The following is a 13,181-nucleotide window of genomic DNA, read 5'->3' as shown; positions in this document are numbered from 1 at the left end:
TGCTAGATTACATTCCCTCCTCCCAGTAGGCCAGACAGCTCCTGAATACAAGGAAATCCATCTAAAGCATCTTGACAGGGCAGGATTACTTGCATTTCATTATCGCTGCTGTGTCAATCACAATATATACCAAACTCAGAAAGTCCTGACAAAGGCTGGATGGCTTACAATCACTGCATTCTGCATTGTAAATGCAGAAATGGAAGCAATTGATTGTATAAACTAAAATTTAGTTCATCAGACAGATTTATAGTCTTCCTTATGTTTCAATATCCATTAAAGTGGGAAGATTGCAAACAAGAAAAGGTTTATCCTACTTTACTAAAAATTTCTAACCCAGCTCCCACAAAGTTTCTCTTCTCCCATTATCCAGTTGTTTTCTTCATAGAGTTTATCATTGTCTCTCTCAACTAGATTATAAGCTCTGTGCAAGCAAATACCAAGTCAACTGTATCCCCAATGTGCTGCACATACAGGATGCTTCTTAAACATTGGTGAAAGTATAAATGTATACCTTCTCTTGCAGAAAATCACTCAAACCCTGACCTAACCACACTTTGCCCATCCGCCCCTAAAGCCAGTTACCTACTAGGCAATCTAGTCTCCCTGCACAATATGCATTAAAGGGTGTTAATTCAACCCTTTGAGCACACTAAGAAACCAATCTTTCAAAAAGTTGGAATATCTTCATGATTCCACAGCAGTAAACACCACTACCCTGTAATCACATTACCCAGGAGCCTAACTGACTTCCTCCTAGACATCAGAATACAGGTACTGTTCTCCTGAATGCTAGATTACATTTCCTCCTCCCACTAGGCCAGACAGCTCCTGAATACAAGGAAATCCATCTAAAGCATCTTGACAGGGCAGGATTACTTGCATTTCATTATCGCTGCTGTGTCAATCACAATATATACCAAACTCGGAAAGCCCTGACAAAGGCTGGATGGCTTACAATCACTGCATTCTGCATTGTACATGCAGAAATGGAAGCAATTGATGATTGTATAAACTAAAATTTAGTTCATCAGACGGATTTATAGCCTTCTTTATGTTTCAATATCCATTAAAGTGGGAAGGTTGCAAACAAGAAAAGGTTTACCCTGACTACTTTACTAAAAATTTCTAACCCAACTCCCACAAAGTTTCTCTTCTCCCATTATCCAGTTGTTTTCTTCATAGAGTTTATCATTGTCTCTCTCAACTAGATTATAAGCTCTGTGCAAGCAAATACCAAGTCAACTGTATCCCCAATGTGCTGCACATACAGGATGCTTCTTAAACATTGGTGAAAGTATAAATGTATACCTTCTCTTGCAGAAAATCACTCAATAGTTCATGCCCTCCTAAGGGTCATCTTTGTACACATTTCATTAAGAATCTTTCGTGAGCCCTGATGGTGTTTCTCAGTGGTTGAGTGTTGACCCATGAACTAGGACGTTGCTGTTCAAGTCCTGGTCAGGGCACATGCCCGGGTTGTGGGCTGGATCTCTAGTTGGGGACGTGCAGGAGGCAGCTGACTGGTGTTACTAACATAGTGTAGTTGTCAGCTAAAATGTGCCCTGTTCATGCTGTGCCCAAACCTCAGAGGGAAGGTAGGGGAGTGTGGGGGTAAGGGAGAGAGGTCAACCAAACGACTTGTATGCATGCATATAAGCCTAACCAATGGACACAGACAACAGGGGGATGAGGGCATGAGTAGGGGGGGTGGCGGGGCAATGGGGCAATAAGGACACATATTTGATACCTTAATCAATAAAGAAAAAATCATATTTTCATGATCCGGCTCTCACTTAAGCTTTTCCAGCCTCAATCTCTACTCACCTCTGCATGTACTTGGATTTGTAAGCCTTCCTGAAAGTTTTATACTTCTTCAAACATACTCATACTCTTTTTCATATTCTGATATTTTGCTTAAAATTCTCTAATTCTCTTCCAACTCTTACCCAATTCCATCCCAATTGTATCCCTACTTAGTGAATCCCCGCCCCACCACCACCAACACACACACACACAAATTAAAACTTTAAAAAAGTATCTTCTTAGAGAACCTTCATTGGACTTCCTCAGTCCAAATAAAGTGCTTCTATCTTCTCTAGCTCTCCGTACTCTGTATAATTATGTGTTTGCAAGTCTTTTTTTTTCTCTATAATACTGAGAACCACTCAAGGACAGGAAATGAAGTCAATACATCTTTGGCGCCCTGTTAATTAACACAGTGTCAGGCCACATAGTAGGCATGTACTAAATAATGAATAAATGTTGAAATGAATAAATATTGAAAATTAAAGCAATAACATTGCCGAAACTGGTTTGGCTCAGTGGATAGAGCGTCGGCCTGCGGACTGAAAGGTCCCAGGTTCAATTCCTGTCAAGGGCATGTACGTTGGTTGCGGGCACATCCCCAGTGGGAGATGTGCAGGAGGTGGCTGATCGATGTTTCTCTCTCATCGATGTTTCTAACTCTCTCTCTCCCTTCCTCTCTGTAAAAAAAATCAATAAAATATATTAAAAAAAAATAAAACAATAACATCAATAAAACTATCCACTATCACAACATTCTACCACACACTATTATAATTTTTACACAAGTATTTTCATATATTTATAGATAATAATTTTGCATAAATTATCAATTTCAATTCATAAAATTTGCACAATTCAGTATTCTGCATTTATTTTTCACTTTGGATAGTTTCCTTGCTCTCTGCTCAAGTTCACTAATCTTTTCTTCAACAATGTCTAAGCTGCTGTTAATCATTCCAAGTACTATTTTCATCTCAGGCATTGTTTTTTATAAATGAGTAAAGAACATAACTGCAAATTAAACATACAGCATAATGTGATTGTCAGCTAAAATGTGCCCTGTTCATGCTATAATTTCCTTCCTTCCTTCCTTCTTCCTTCCTTCCTTCATCTTCTTTTCCTTCCTTCCATCCTTCCTTTCTTTCTACCTCATCATCCCATTAAAAACAAATTTATCTAACCTAAGTTCTTTTCAAGTTTGCTGGCAACTTTGTTCATTATGCTAATGTTTCTAGTGGTGAGGTTGGTGGCAACAGTGGTGGAAGAGGTGATGAGGGTGATTGTAGAGCTAGGAAAAGGAAGAGCAAGAGGAAAGAAAGGAGAAGATGAAGGCCAAGAAAGAAATGAAAGGAAGAAAGGGATGGAAGGGAGAAGAAAGAAGAGGGAAAAAAATCTTAAAAGAAACTCAATCTAAGTGGGGAAGTAGTACTGAGCATATTAAAAATAAGGCCTGTAGTATCAGAAGTCTTGCGGTCTTACTTTAAATTTTTAACTTATCATAAAGAACTACCTCAGGCCAAATATTGACTATCTCTGAATCTTATTTAATATATAAAATAACTAACAATAATTAATATGTTTATAGAGCTTACTCTGGGCCAGGCACTATTTTAAATGCCTTACCTATATTAACCCATTTAATCCTCTCAACAACTTTATTTTACACTTTCCCAGCAAAGGAGTGGAACAACCAGCTTTAAACTAAGGCAGTCTGACTCCAGAGTCTGTGGCCTGAATAACAATATCTACCTGGAAGGATTTCAGTGAGGATCAGATGAAGTAACTTATGGGAAAGGGTTTTGTCAACTAAAATATAATTATGTGTTAAAACAATTTTCTAAGTACTCGTGATGGCAATGATGGTGATAGAGTCCAGATAAGACAATAGCAAGTCTTAAAAACAAAGTATTCCTGAGAATTTCCCTGTAATTTAGATATGAAAAATTTATGAGTGCTAAAGATGATGCTTTCCTTCTGTGTTCTTTCTTCCCCAAGTTTTCTAATTCCACAGCAGCATCAATTAATAGAATTACCAATGCCTTCCACTGTGATTTGTCTAATAGTCTGTATTATCACAGAACCCATATCCAGGTGTGTAAAAAATGAAAAAAAATATGAAGTTTTGAGGTTTTATTTTTATTAAGTATTTCCATTGATCTAGAAATACATGCTACAACCTTTAATTCCAGTACTGCCTTGAAGAGTATGTATGTGCATATACATATATAATATATGCACACACACTGTTTGGTTAAATCTCAGTTTTTAGAATGTTATTCTATTTCACTTTTAAATACTTTTTTAAAAAAGTCTCTAACATCTAAGGTTTGAAACTACTAGATAGTTGCCTTTAAAATTGGTTTTTTGAAAGAAGTGAGGAAAGACAAACACTCTATTTTCTGTCCCTTCTGATACCACTTTAGAAATTCTTGTATTGGCAAGTACACTGGAGACATCTCTGATTAAAAGAGAACCTTAAAATGTTCACAGCCAAGGCACCTCTTCTTGACTTCTTCTGACCATGGAATCACAGCTTAGCTCTCAAAGGCATCTATACATATTGCTGAAGACATCGGGCTATTTTTAAAAGTGAAATCACAGTTCAAAACTAACCCTTGTTAGATACATGTTTAATGATATGATTGTGTTGGTCCGCTTAAAACATATAAAAATTATCCCATTAAATGATTTTTATCAAAGCACTTGAAAAACCTAGAAAGCAATGGAAGAAACATTAAAATCTATCTTTAGAAAATACTGGCCTCTACAAAGCCCAAATTTTTAACAAAAAGTAGCTGGCCTGTATAGGAAAGAAATCAAACAGTAAAGTGAAAGATATGTTTCCCCTTCTCATTCAACTGCTTATTCCCTTAACTTTTGAAATTCTTGTTATTTTGGGGTTTGATATCATCAAAGGGTATAAAAATACTTTTCAGCAATCTGTTTACAAATACATTTATACGATCAACTAATGAGTACAAATAATGGAACCATGGTTCATTAAGGTCTCTACTTGCCTCTAGAGGCCATCAACAAACGGTTCCTTGCTATTGCTTACTAAATACTTACAGGATAAGCTAATTAGTTACTAAATTATTTCATCTGTCCCTTTGTGGAGTTGGTCATCTCCGCTAAATCAGACAGGGTGTGGTGATAGAGATGAAAGCTTCTGTGTGGACCACTCATCCCCAGCAGAACTGATGGGAGAAATATACATACTTAATGGCCAACTGATTCCTTAGTTCCACCACGTTCTTGGAGAGCGTCATCTAACTCCATGTCTTATTTGCTAAATTTAGGAAATAGTAGTCTACATTCATAAACTTTATTAAATATTCACTATAACCGAGTTCCTCAACTATGACCAATTTTAGCTCTCATTAATAAATGTATCAAAACATTTTTAAACTTATGTGTATTTTTTGCCTATTTCACTTCTTGGTGGAATGTTTTCTAAAGTTTAATACCTACTGTTTGAAATTTGTGTTCCTTTTTTTTGGGGGGGGGGGGGTCTAAAATACCCTGGGGCAAGGAGGGGATGAGTGGGTGCTCATTATACAGTCACTCTTACAAATGATAAAATCACTGAATTCTAATTTGGACGGGACCTTTGAGTATTTAAACACCCTTTCTTACCACAAATTCTGGAGTATGCCTCGTCTTGATACTTTTCTATGTGCCTCCAATGAATTTGCATAATTGGATAATTGGTGTTCAGAAAGAGATTCAGCCTGGGGGCCAGGGGAGGGGCATTCAATCCAACCTGTTAGCTAAAAAAAGTCTTTGAAAGAGCTGCATCTAAAGCAGTGGTTCTCAACCTTCTGGCCCTTTAAATACAGTTCCTCATGTTGTGGTGACCCCCAACCATAAAATTATTTTCGTTGCTACTTCATAACCGTAATGTTGCTACTGTTATGAATCATAATGTAAATATCCGATATGCAGGATGGTCTTAGGTGAAAGGGTCGCGACCCATAGGTTGAGAACCACTAATAAAGGAAAGAGTTTAAGAGTGGACAAGGTGAAAAAAGGGTGAAAGGTGTTCTAGGCATGTGGGTCAGAAAAAGCTGAAGCTAGTGGGAGTTATACAATAATATGGTGAGGGTTGGAAGGAGCAGGCATGGAAGAGGAAAGGATTACAAGCCAAGAGGTAAGGAAGTGGGAGTAAATAAATCTGAATAATGGGAAGGGTCTCCAGCCGTGGGCAAACTACGGCCCGCAGGCGGGATCCGGCCCGTTTGAAATGAATAAAACTAAAAAAAAAAAAGACCGTACCCTTTTATGTAATGATGTTTACTTTGAATTTATATTAGTTCACACAAACACTCCATCCATACTTTTGTTCCGGCCCTCCGGTCCACTTTAAGAACCCATTGTGGCCCTCGAGTCAAAAAGTTTGCCCACCCCTGGACTCTAGTCAGAAAGGAATTTATGAGCTGTGATTTTAAAAAGAGTGATTAAATAGTGTTTCTCAAACTCTGCTGGGGAATAAGGACACATTCTGAAATTTTTCATATTTGTGTTTAATTTGTGTGAAAAATTCTTTAAGTATATTACTCCTGAAAAAGATAATAATATCCTGGCCGGGTAGCTCAGTTGGTTGGAGCATTGTCCTATACACCAAAAGGTGGCAAGTTGATTCCTGGTCAGGGCATATTCCTAGGTTTCCGGCACATATGGGATGCAACTGATCGATGTTTCTCTTTTACATCGATGTTTCTCTCTCTCCCTCCCTTCCTCTAAAAATCAATAAAAACATATCCTCCGATGAGAATTAAAAAAAAGAGAGATAATAAGATTTTAGTTTCCTTTGACAGGGCTCCACAAAATATGGCCTGAGGCTAAATATTTGAGAAACGTCAGGGTAGAAGATTTGTACATAACCTTCCCTGAAGACTATAAAACAACTCCCTATTCATGACAAAACTTCATTGTAAATTATAACCACTGGTTCCCTTCTATCTACATTCTCATTTGTTTAACCCTCTAAGAACTCTACCATATATGTCAATTATAATTACACTTTACTAATAGTATGCAGTCTTTCTGGTTTAAGTGTTCAGTAAATGTATTGCAGATATCACCTAGTTACCCAGTTTGGAAGTAAGAGTACTCACAGATCAATAACTCCCCAAGTTTTTTTTTTTTTTAAATATGTTTTTATTGATTTCAGAGAGGGAGAGGGAGAAAGAGATAGAAACATCCATGATGAGAGAGAATCCTTGATTGGCTGCTTCCCGCACGCCCCATACTGAGGATCAAGCCTGCAACCCCGGGCATGTGGCTTGACTGGGAATCAAACGGTGACCTCCTGGTTCACAGACCAATGCTCAACCACTGAGCCATGCTGGCAGGGCAATAACTCTCCAAGTTTTGTATGCAGTCATCCTGATGAACCTAAATCCCAATTTCCAATTCACTGATGCTCTAGCACAGGGGCTTTTTTTGTAGCAAAATTTCTAATTTTATCCTTCAATTATTTCAGTACTCCCAGGCAGATGGCAATAGAACAAAGGCATTAATCAGTGCTAATTTGTTTAGTCCACTTCTGATTAACTGTAATAAAAAAAGTTTACCTTTGGTTATAATTGAAACCAGACTGGAGATCTTGGATGGGACAATTTGTGCCTCAAAGTCTTTAACTTGCTGCTGCTTCTGCAAGGACACAATGCCCCACCTTTCACCTCATACAAGGTTCTTATGGCTGAGTCATTCTTATTCATCATGTCTCCTCCAAGTGGTTTACCCTGACCACTCTACTAAAAATTTCTAACCCAACTCCCACAAAGTTTCTCTTCTCCCATTACCCAGTTGTTTTCTTCATAGAGTTTATCATTGTCTCTCTCAACTAGATTATAAGCTCTGTGCAAATACCAAGTCAACTGTATCCCCAATGTGCTGCACATACAGGATGCTTCTTAAATATTGGTGAAAGTATAAATGTATACCTTCTCTTGCAGAAAATCACTCAATAGTTCATGCCCTCCTAAGGGTCATCTTTGTACACATTTCATTAAGAATCTTTCGTGAGCCCTGATGGTGTTTCTCAGTGGTTGAGTGTTGACCCATGAACTAGGACGTTGCTGTTCAAGTCCTGGTCAGGGCACATGCCCGGGTTGTGGGCTGGATCTCTAGCTGGGGACGTGCAGGAGGCAGCTGACTAGTGTTACTAACCCTCTCTCCCTCTTCCTTCCTCTCTCTGATACCAATAAAAACATATTTTTAAAAAATCTTTTATGAACTTCTCCCCCTAAATGTGATAAGTATGAAGAACAACTTTATATATATAAAAGCCTAAGTGACCGTTTGACCATTCAACCGTTTGACCATTTGACTGTTCTACCAGTAGCTATGATGCACACTGACCATCAGGGGGAAGACGCTCAACGCATAGGCATGGAAACATGGAACAGACTGATGAATCTCAGAGGGAAGGGTGGAGAGGGGAGGGCAGGAAAAGATTAACCAAAGATCTTATATACACACTAGAGGCCCGTGTGCACAGATCTTGCACCCTTGGGGTCCCTCGGCCTGGACTGCACCCTCTCATAATCCAGGACCCCTTGGGGTATGTCGGAGGCCCAGCGCATGGATTCAGCCCAATCCGCACAGGCCAGGCCAAGGGAACCCACCGGTGCAGGAATTCGTGCACTGGGCCTCTAGTTTTAAATAATCTGCTATTTTTTTTTTAAATGTTTTAAGAGCAAGCTAAGGTTTCTCAGAGAAATAGTTGATCCAGGCTTGAGCATGAACTGCACAAGAACCTGGAACGATCTTATGATGCTGAGAAGCAAAAAATCTATTAAAGACTATTGAGATCTGGTAAAAAAGAACATAAGAACCAATTCAAAGGATCTACCATTGGCTGGAGATGGAACAACTTGAGCATTGACAAGAATAATGATTGGGATGGATTAAAACAAATCAAATGTATAAAAATTCACAAGTTCATAATGTTACTTAAAACTGGTTGGCTTTGGAGTTTCCTATGGCATAAACTCATTACTCTGAAAATAGGCAAATGGGGGAAAATTTATCCTGTTTTGCTGTGCTAATTGTATTTCAAGTTAACCAGAGTTGAAGGGGAAAAGTTCTTCATCATTGACAATATCCAACTAATAAGTACAGAAGGAATGACAAGATTATAAAAACCACAATTTTTTAATTTCTAATGAAATAATAAATTGAAGTAACACTCATGAATATTAAAACCAGGGATAATTTTAATGGATAAGTCAGACTGATATAATCTGAATATTTGATCAATCTTAACATCATTAAAAGTGAGACAGCCAAACATTATGTGTCTCCTGATGTGATGCATATCATATTACTTATGTGTGTTTAGCGCCATCTATGAAGTATTTTTTAAAAATATATTTGTATTGATTTCAGAGAGGAAGGGAGAGAGGAAGATAGAAATATCAATGATGAGAGAGAATTGTTGATCGGCTGCCTCCTACAGCATGTACCTTTGACCAGAATTGAACCTGGGACCTTTCAGTCCTCAGGTTGACTCTCTACCCACTGAGCCAAACCAGCTAGAGCTATGAAGTATTTTTTGCCAAATAAATAAAAATGAAGCCACATGTAATTAAACCTCTGGACCTAACCATCACTTTAAATGACACCACAAGGTTGCAATCAGCCACATGGGAAATTCTATAGCACAAGTGACCCAATTTCTTTAACAAATAAATAACAAATTAAAAAGTGAGTGTGTGTATAGGGGGATGAACTTTTATATACTAAACTAGAGGCCTGGTGCATGAAATTCGTGTATGGGAGGGGGGTCCCTCTGCCCGGCCTGCACCTTCTCCAATCCGGGACCTCTCGAGGAATGTCTGATTCCCTCTTGCAATCCAGGACTGCTGGCTCTTAACTGCTCACCTGCCTGCCTGATAGCCTCTAACCCCTCTGCCTGCCTGCCTGATTGCTCCTAACCACCTCTGCCTGCCTGTCTGATCGTCCTTAACTGCTCCCCTACCAGCTTGATCACCCCTAACTGCCTCTGCCTCACTCCTCACCCAGGACCCAGGATTCCCTCCTCTGGCCAGTTGTAGGCACCTGTGCTTCCCTCCCTCTGGCCGGCTGCAAGCACCCAAGACCTGGGCCAGCTTCACCCGGGCTGGCCGCAGCCACAGGGTAGCATGGGTGGGTGGGTGGCTTGTCCTTCTCCCGGGTCGCAGGCACAGCCACTGGCACCCGGGACCATGGGGCATGTGGTTTGTCTCTCTACTGGGCTGCAGCCTGGCTGTTCCCCATTCCTCTCTCATGAGCTCATTTGTGCCTGGCTGGTCCCTATTCTTCTCTCCCCAGTGTTGAGTGTCTGAGCCATTACGGCGTGACAGCGTGAGGGTATGATGACCATTTGCATATTAGCTCTTTATTATATAGGATGAGACTTAAGAGATATATCAACCAAATGTAATATGTGGACATGGTTTCATCCTGATTTAAACAAATGAACCACAGAAAAGTGATTTTCAGATAATTGGAGAAAAATGAACAAGAACTGGATATTAGTTGATCTTAACAAATTATTGTCAATTTTGTTAGATGTGATTATGACATTGTGTCTTTTAAAAGTTCTCATTTTTTAGGGGTAGATATTAAAATAGTTGCAAGTGAAATGATACTATGTTTGAGATTTGCTTCAAAACACCCCAGAAAAATAAAAATGTGTGTGTGAAATACAAATGACAATATGCTAATAACTGTTGAAGTTGGATGTTAAGAACAGAGCAGTCATTATTTTATTCTCTCTGCTCTTGTGTTTGTTTGAAAATGAAAAACTGAGTTTCGTTTTTAAAATGTGTTAGTATAAAATACAGCAACATACAAAAGAGTCTGTGAATCACTTAAAGAAAAATGTTGAAATATGTTTCTATGGATCCACAACCCAGCGCAAACCAAGAAGCATTACCATCTCTATAAGTCCTCTCTGTTCTCTCCATGAACATCTGCCCTTTCTTCTTCCTCAGAGATAGCTTCTATTCTGAATTTTGTGTTATAATACCCTTATTTTTCTTTATAGTTTCTTTTACTACCTCTTCTTACACAACTTTACACAAATGGAATCATGCTTTATTGTTGGGTTCCAGCCCCATCAGGTACAGGGGTTCCCAAAGGTGTGGACAGAGTCGGTGAAGAAGGAATGACATGGAGGCAGCATTCCGTTGACCAGCATAGCCAAGTTCTCTCTTCATTGTCCTGTTACATCTGTTTTTATACCATTTGATCCTATAAGCATGCCTCTATAATCACATCATGGTATGTTTTGGGTAACCTTCTACAGTTCCTTGTTTCATTTCCATAGTTTATCTGACCTTTGCCAAAAATCCTGTCTCCATCTAGTTCTGTTGATTTTAATCTTGTCTAGGTTAATCTCTGTGTTCCACTATAAGGGATAGTCCAAGCTTACTGCTCTACTGATAAACTACAAGGAAGTGACTGAAGGAGATTATCCCACCCAGTAAAGGTTATGTCCTCCAAGCCCCGCTGCTTGCCTTCCCTGGGACTGCCCTGTGTCGGTGGGTCTCCAGGGGTATAGACTTTGGTGCTTTCCCTGGTGGGCAGACCCCTGGGGATGTGGGCCCAACAAGTCCCAAATTTATTGCCAACAGTCTTAGTCCTGTTAATCCCTAACTCCAGGTAAAAATCCCCGATTTTCATCACTGCAAGTGTTCTACTGTATTGCACATTTCACAGCCTTTTTCTCCATTCTACAGTTGATTTATTTTTAGTATATTATGAATAATCCTGTATATTTCTCATGGTGCACATACGTATAGAAGAAATTCTTTGAGGTATATACTAGTACCTGCAAGTGGAATTACTGTGTCATGGCACACATGCAAATGAACTTGGGTGATGCCAAACTGTTTTTTTTTTTCAAGTGGTGGGTGTACCAATTTACACTTTAACCAGTAAGCAGTATTTTTGAGATTTCCCCCCTTTTTACATCCTCACTCTTAATATTTTCAGAGTGCATAATTTTTGCCAGTCTGCTGAGTGTGAAATGGTATCTTATCATTAAAGTTTGCATTTCCTTTAATACCAAGTGTGAGCATCTTTTCCTATTATAGGGACACTGGTGCTTCTTCCTCCGTGAAATACACATGTTCATGCTTTTGCACATATCCTAACACGTTGTTTTTTTTTTCCTTACTGATTTCCAGGAGTCCTTTATATATTTTGTACATTAAGCTTTTGTAGTTATATAGATTACAAATAACTATTTTGTGGCCTGCCTTTTCATTTTCTTGATGGAGTTCTTTGATGAATCAGTGTTCTGAATTTTAATATAGCCAAATTGATCAGTCTTGCACTTTTGGTCACCTTATTAAAGAAATCTTTTCCTACCTCAAGGCTGTAAAGATATTTCCCTATATGTTTTCCTAACAACTTTATAGTTCTGTTTTTTACATCTAGGTCTTGCATTCACTTGAACTTTTTTCTTCCCCTTTTGAAAAGGCTCCAATTTCATTTTTTCCATATGAATAGCCAATTGACCCAGAATCTTTTATTGAAAAGCTCATTCTTTCTCCACTGCTCTGCAATACCAACTCCGTCATAAATCAAGTGTCTACATAATTGTTGGCGTGCTTCTAGGCTCTCTAAAACAGGCTGAATTTCGTCAGCCAGAATAAAGTAGAACAGTCTAAGTTTGGTAATTTCCCTTATCACCTCAAGCCTAGAACTTCTGAGATTGCTCTTAACTTGTTCCCTTCCTCAGTTATTTCTCCAAGTCATCATTCCTAGTCCATGCACGGGTTAGTTCATATCAGCTCCCTGATCAAAAACATTAAAGGGTCCCACAATGAAACATTATAGAGAACTATTTTAAGTTCTCAAAGTTATACAGCTAACTACTGCAACCTTCAGATTAACATGAACCTCAATAGTGCCCACAATGTTGCAGAAGCTCAGTAAATACTAATGTCCCTATAGGATTTCACCAAAATTAACTGTTGTTGTTATTATTATTATTATTTTAAGATAACATGATTTGCCTCCTGGAATATCTAAAATGTTCTCATATGAACTCAGATTTATTTTGCCTTGTCAAAATATATAACCTAGAAATGTGTCTAAATCATATAAAGATTATAAAGGTTTCAGTTCACTGTTTCATTGTTTTAAAGTAAACCTGTTTTGAAATGTAATCATATAAAACTGTCACTCTTTAGCAAAATCATACATCCATTTCACTTTGATTTACCTTTGTGCTGTTAAGAAAACAGACTCTCAGGAAAACCAAAATGACAAAACAAAGTAATCAAGCTCTATTTAACAACAAATGAATTTTTATTTCATCTTATTAGATGTACAAGAACGCCAATTTGGAGGCTTTCTTGCTTATCCTATTT

The sequence above is a fragment of the Myotis davidii genome, unplaced genomic scaffold (assembly GCF_000327345.1).
Source record: "Myotis davidii unplaced genomic scaffold, ASM32734v1 scaffold59, whole genome shotgun sequence".
Lineage (NCBI taxonomy): Eukaryota > Metazoa > Chordata > Mammalia > Chiroptera > Vespertilionidae > Myotis > Myotis davidii.
Note: the sequence above shows the minus strand (reverse complement) of the source record.